Genomic DNA, 6,871 nt, shown 5'->3' with positions numbered 1-6,871 from the left:
TGAGAGGACCACAAAACTTTATTAGAAAGATTTGAACAAACAGAAATATCAGTATGATCCCCATCTTACTGTCTATCTGCAGGTGCAAAGGGAGATCTCGCCCCCCATCCCCACCCTCCAGAAGAGACACAGGGCCCCCCAGTCCACCCCCAGTCCCCCCAGCATGGACAGCAAACGCCCCACCACCCCCCTGTCTGTAAGTTACCCGCTTGTATAAACCATAAACGTACTATGGAGAGCATCATCTGAAAACGGGTATAAACTGATGTCTCTCTCCCCTCCACAAACACCTTTTAGAAGGGCTCTCTTTCAGTGCCCCAGTCCCAGACACCCTCTGTCCCAGCTGTTAGGAAGGAGCTGGGAGCTGCAGGTAACACACACACAAAAACACGAAATGTTCCATATAGCTGGAACCAACACATTGTAGATTATTTGTAACTGGTATGTGATGATTGTGTGTGTATGTGTGTCAGGTTGCCTACCAGAGTACAACAGGGAAGTGCTCTGTAAGTTGACTGCAATCCGTAAAAAGCTGCTCAGAGAGCAGAAACGGGTAAAGGGCCAGATGATGCGCTCAGAGTGAGAGGAGCTGGACTCACTTGACAGGTAACACCCTCCACTACTGGGGCACTACTGCAAAGTTTAGGGGAGAGTAGAACAGAGTTTGGTCATTAAGTACGAGACGCTAAATCTCTCTATGTGGCTTAGGATGGAGGCTTCCGGGGAGCCTATCAGACTTCCAGATGATTACATCCTGTCAAGGTGTGGTCGAAGAGGGTGGACCCAAAGAACATGGGGAAATACTGACACACAAACATGAAGACACAAGAACGTGACAAGGACTGTCAAAGGGAGCAACTATATCACACACACTGACGATGGCTTAGGCCGAAACGCGTCTGTTAAATAAACTGGTCACAAAAAAGCAATGAGACAAGCCTGAGAGTGCGTTTTTTTACTTTAAGTTAATAGTCTTTTTCACTTGCACCCTAAATCGCCTTTATTTTGGAAGTAGAGCGCGCCTATCCTTACAAAAAGCAACTATATACACACACAGAAGGACCAAACTAGACAGGGGAAACTACGACAACAAGAGAACTGACTACAACAAACGAGAATGCTACGAACCTCACACTTGACAAGGCACAGACACAGAAAATCTGACCTACATGAAGACTGGAAACACTAGGGAGCATGGAAAACACACGAGGGAAGACCTGGGGCAAGACCGTGGCCGTGACACATCCTCCAATCAGAGTCAGCAGAGCGGGCCTGGGAGCGTGAACGCCACAACTGGACCAGGAGACTTCCGGCTCTGAAGCAACATTAAGGCTGTGGTGACAAAGCTGGGACTATTGCTGACTGTTTACGAGAACGATACTCCGATCACTCCGTGTTCCGATCACTGTACAATGTTTTTTGTGTGCAACCAAACTCAGACTTGTGGACAGAATGTGACATAGGAAAACATCTTGGCGTTTAGGGAAGTTATCCATTTTCTGTAAATAAGATCTAAATAAGAATACCCCACCCCCCTCTCTCTTTCTCGTTGGCTTTCTGAGAGTAGTGTCTTCTAGACTGCAACCTTCTTTACCCTCTATGCATCCATTAGATCATTATAAACAATTCCCAAGTGGAGAATAAATGGCAACTCTTATCACATCTGGAAATGAATTGCTTGTTGAGGGAATTAAAACTAGCTTGTATAGCATCATCATTAGACCTGCATAATTTGACGTCTATTATTTACATTTGAATGTCCATTTTACGTGAATTGCGTTTGTATGTTTCAGTTGAAAACGTAGTGGACTGAATAAAAAAAGGTCCACTGTGGGTACTTATTAGTTGGTGTAGCCTAACTGAACCTTGTCTTTGTCACACAAACTCATTACATAAGACTCAAGATTGACTGGACACAACTTTTATTTCTACCATTATTTCCCTTCCAGCAAAGTCATTCTTTTGCTTAAACCTTTGACAGATTTCCCCTTGTAATATTAATACAGCATGACAACAGAAATAGTTCCAATGTAGTATTTTTGGATGACACACACAGCTCAAAGCATTTAGGGAATACACTGAGGTTATATACAGGCTTTTATTTCAGACCATTCTTGACAAAGAATTGTAAGATGTACTGAGATCAAATTCTTCATAATAAGAATCAAAATAAATTACAGCTACCGGAGTGTTACTGATCTAATCATGTTACTTAGTATTGATCACTTTCCGATGTAACTTATAAAAATAATTTATGAATTGTGTAGGCGGGATACAAATATTTACTAAACATAGGAACGAAAGTTAATGACCATGCGCGATTCACACACTGTCTGTTATTTTGTAGCCTAATAATATTATCCCTTAGCCGACATATTAGACATTGTGATGATATTATTCTGTTAATTAATGTGACCAGACTAAAAAATGCGTCCGGCAGGGATTCCAAAATTGTCCGAGATTTTGCCTCGTCGGATATTTGTGTTTCTCTATTATGCTATTAAACTATTAAACTATTACGCCCTTATAAGTTTTGGAAAGGGTATCTCCCTTACGTTCCACCTTCTTGCGCGAGCTCTGGCTGTAGAGTCCCCCCCCCCCCCCCCCATCCCACAAACTCGAATCTGGTCACCCTATGTTAATACACTAGAGAACTGCCATGCAAAGAAGCATCAGGCGTGACATCATAATCAGAAGTTGACATAGCAACGGACACATCGTGGCATTCCAAAGCATTATGATGTCACGCCTGACGCTTTTTGGCAGCCGATATTAGCTAAGACTGACACAAACAGAAACTCAGTACAGAGATACCGTCTTAATGCGTACCACTAATATTAGTAGGTAAACACTGTCTTGTGTTCACAGAAGTGTTCACAATTTTCCATCTGCAAAATTGAGAAAACTGAACTTGAGAACTTCCTCAAGCAACAGAGGGCCAAAGTGTCAGAAGATGAAGCTTAACCCTAACTTCAAACAAGATGGTCCTTACATGGAAACAAGGGTGAGTTTCTCTTTATTCAGTAGAGTATAGACAGCTGACTGGCTTTTATTTAAAAAATGGTGTGAGAGGAATACTGATCTGTGAATTGCACCTCATTTGTAACGAGTAAATGTATTTTTAAATGGATCACTGCTCATAGCATGAAGCCTTTTCTCTCTTCCCTAGGAGTACGGTGCCTCCCTCAGAAGAGATCCCTCCACCTTGACTGAGGGCTGGAGAGGGGTGTACCTGGGCCACCACCCGGCCGAGGGCAGGGGTCCCTGGGCTGAGGAGGGTGGACCTCCCTTTCGAGAGAGCAGGACCACCAGACTAGGAAGGGTGGAGCCTGTGGAGAGGAGGGCACAAACGTACAAAGAGGAACTAGAACAGCAGGTGACCCCCCTCCCCACTATGAGTTGGGATACTGTACTAAAATACACAAAATACTATAAATATTATTGATTCTGCTCATAGATAAGTGATTGGTATTGAAGGTATAAACTCACCAAAACATGGACTGAACTATGATACATGGAATTTTCTTTATCAACTTTGACTTGAGATTGTGTGTTTTACCTTAGTCTATGTTTGAAACAAGTAGAGCAATGATGGTGGGCATGTCATGTTTTGACATGAAGGGTACAGAGAATGGAGGAGTGAATGTTTTGGTCAGATAAATGATAAAAGTTGTAGATCGATATTGACTTTTAACATAATTTGTAAGTTAGTTTAATTCATCCCATTTAGACCGTCTCACCCAGTGAAAGTCAATCTCATGTTCATGATGATGTCATAATCTATGCTGAGTCTATCCTCAAACCTCTGGTACATGTGGTTCCAGGGGAGTCAGTATTCCTCACCATGTTCCTTCATAACCTTGAATCCCTGCAGATCCAGGAGAAGCAGGAGCTCCGGAGGCTGGAGAAGGTGGAGAGGGACCGGGCTGAGGCCAAGATGGAGGCCGAAATGAGAAACTATAACCCATGGGGCCGGGGAGGGTGCGGCGCACCCCTCAGAGACACCCGAGGGGACCTCATTAGTACGTTGTAGCATGTTTCACTTACCTTCATTATTGGGTCACCTTTCAGGATCGCATAAGTGGATCTGTGTTAAATTGATGAGAGATACAGGCTTATCCCCACATATATATAGGTGCTCATCTGATCTGTGTAACCCTCTGTGACATTGTTTGTAAGAAGGGCTATACAAATAACATGATTTGATATAGTCACTTTGTAGAGGGCCACATTTTAAACTGTTCTACCGTCAGGGGTAAACATGTTTGCTGGTCTGGTGATTTTTACTTTTGAATCTTGTATTTAAAACATTTCTTATGATTTGCCTGTCTAGCTGACCTGAAGCAGATGCACAAGCAGAATGAGGAAGCTTGGCTGAACCCTGAGACCTCTCAAAAAAAAGCCACAGTCACCAGGCCCATCCTGAGAGAGGACAGACTGCCGCCCATCAACACAGTCTCAGGTAGACAGTCACTGCACCAGCTGGCACATTGCAGATAACAAATACATTAACGTGCATGGAATACACATGGTTATAATATATTTATTCTTTGCAGGTTTTGATCATGTCCAGACCAATGAGAAATCCAGGAGTATGTTTGCTAACCAGCAGACAGGGGCGCACTGGGGGCACCACCTGGCCGAGGATAGGGGTCCCTGGGCTGAGGAGGGTGGACCTCCCTTTAGAGAGAGCAGGACCACCAGACTGGGAAGGGTGGAGCCTGTGGAGAGGAGGGCACCAACTTACCAAGAGGAACTGGAACAGCAGGTGACGCCCCCACCCCCCCCCCCGCACCTCTATCTGTTGGGATAGAGCACCAAAATACACCTAATGCAATTAATTCTACTCATAGATAATGTTTCAGGATTGAAAGAACAAACTCACCAACATGTGGACTGAACTGTAGAACATGGAATGTTCTTTATCAACTTTGAGATGTTGTGGTTGAAATTGAGATGTGGTGACTGAGATTCCAAGTTGGACCTTATGATGGTGGATATGTAAGGTTTTGACAGGAAGGGTAGAGAAAAGGAGGGAGGTGACCTTTTGGTCAGATGAAATAGAGCAGTTGTACATCAAAGTAGATTTGTGTTTTTTATACGTTACTTTAATTCACAAAGTGGATCCTTCCCATTTAGACACTTTAGCGACTCTGTTTCATTATGAAATAATCATTATGCTTTTATAACCTGATAAAAGTAAATACAAGACTATCTTTATTCCCAAAGGATGAATTATTCTAGTTGCGCAAGTTGAAAGTCTCACGTTCATTATGATGTCATTGTGTACGCTGACTGAGTCTATCCTCAAACCTCTGGTACATGTGGTTCCAGGGGAGTCAGTATTCCTCACCATGTTCCTTCATAACCTTGAATCCCTGCAGATCCAGGAGAAGCAGGAGCTCCGGAGGCTGGAGAAGGTGGAGAGGGACCGGGCTGAGGCCAAGCTGGAGGCCGAAATGAGAAACTATAACCCATGGGGCCGGGGAGGGTGCGGCGCACCCCTCAGAGACACCCGAGGGGACCTCATTAGTACGTTGTAGCATGTTTCACTTACATTCCATGTTGGCTCACCCTACAGGATTGCATAAGTTGATTGGAGTTCAATTGATGGCAGATATTTCTGTGTGAAGTGTCTGACTGTACTTTGTCTGACTAGCTGACCTGAAGCAGATGCACAAGCAGAATGAGGAAGCTTGGCTGAACCCTGAGACCTCTCAGAAAAACGCCACAGTCACCAGGCCCATCCTGAGAGAGGACAGACTGCCGCCCATCAACACAGTCTCAGGTAGACAGTCACTGCACCAGCTGGCACATTGCAGACAACACATACATTAACGTGCATGGAATACACATGGTTATAATATATTTATTCTTTGCAGGTTTTGATCATGTCCAGACCACTGAGAAATCCAGGAGTATGTTTGCTAACCAGCAGACAGGGGCGCACTGGGGGCACCACCTGGCCGAGAGCAGGGGTCCCTGGGCTGAGGAGGGTGGACCTCCCTTTAGAGAGAGCAGGCTGGAGCCTGTGGAGAGGAGGGCACCAACTTACCAGGAGGAACTGGAACAGCAGGTGACCCCCCACCACCACCACCACCTCTATCTGTTGGGATACAGCACCAAAATACACCAAATGCAATGAATGTATTAATTCTGACAATCTTTATTCACAAAAGATGAATTATTCAATTTGCGCCACAAGTTGAAAGTCAGTCTGATGTTCATGATGATGTCAATGTGTACGCTGAGTCTATCCTCAAACCTCTGGTACATGTGGTTCCAGGGGAGTCAGTATTCCTCACCATATTCCTTCATAACCTTGAATCCCTGCAGATCCAGGAGAAGCAGGAGTGCCGGAGGCTGGAGAAGGTGGAGAGGGACCGGGCTGAGGCCAAGCTGGAGGCCGAAATGAGAACCTATAACCCATGGGGCCGGGGAGGGTGCGGCGCACCCCTCAGAGACACCCGAGGGGACCTCATTAGTACGTTGTAGCATGTTTCATTTGCATCCCCTTTTAGCTCACCTTACAGGATATTATACGTGGATTGTGTTAGATTGATATCAGACAGTTCTGTCTGAAGTGTTTCTGGGACAAGGTGGACTAGAGTAGCTTTAACTGCCATGAAGTAGCTCACGCTACAGGCTTATGCCCACTATATATAGGTGCTCATCTGATCTGTGAAGCCCTCTGTGACATTGTTTGTAAAGAGGGATATACAAATAAGATTTGATATTTTCACACTGCAGAAGGCCACATTTTTAACATGTCTACCATGTGGGGTAAAAAGGTTGCTGGTCTGGTTTTACTGTGGTTAAAAGTTTTACTTCAAGGGTCTTGTAAATTAAAAAACGTCCTATGTTTTTTCTC

Source organism: Osmerus eperlanus, chromosome 11, assembly GCF_963692335.1.
Source record: "Osmerus eperlanus chromosome 11, fOsmEpe2.1, whole genome shotgun sequence".
In the NCBI taxonomy this organism is placed as follows: domain Eukaryota; kingdom Metazoa; phylum Chordata; class Actinopteri; order Osmeriformes; family Osmeridae; genus Osmerus; species Osmerus eperlanus.
Note: the sequence above shows the minus strand (reverse complement) of the source record.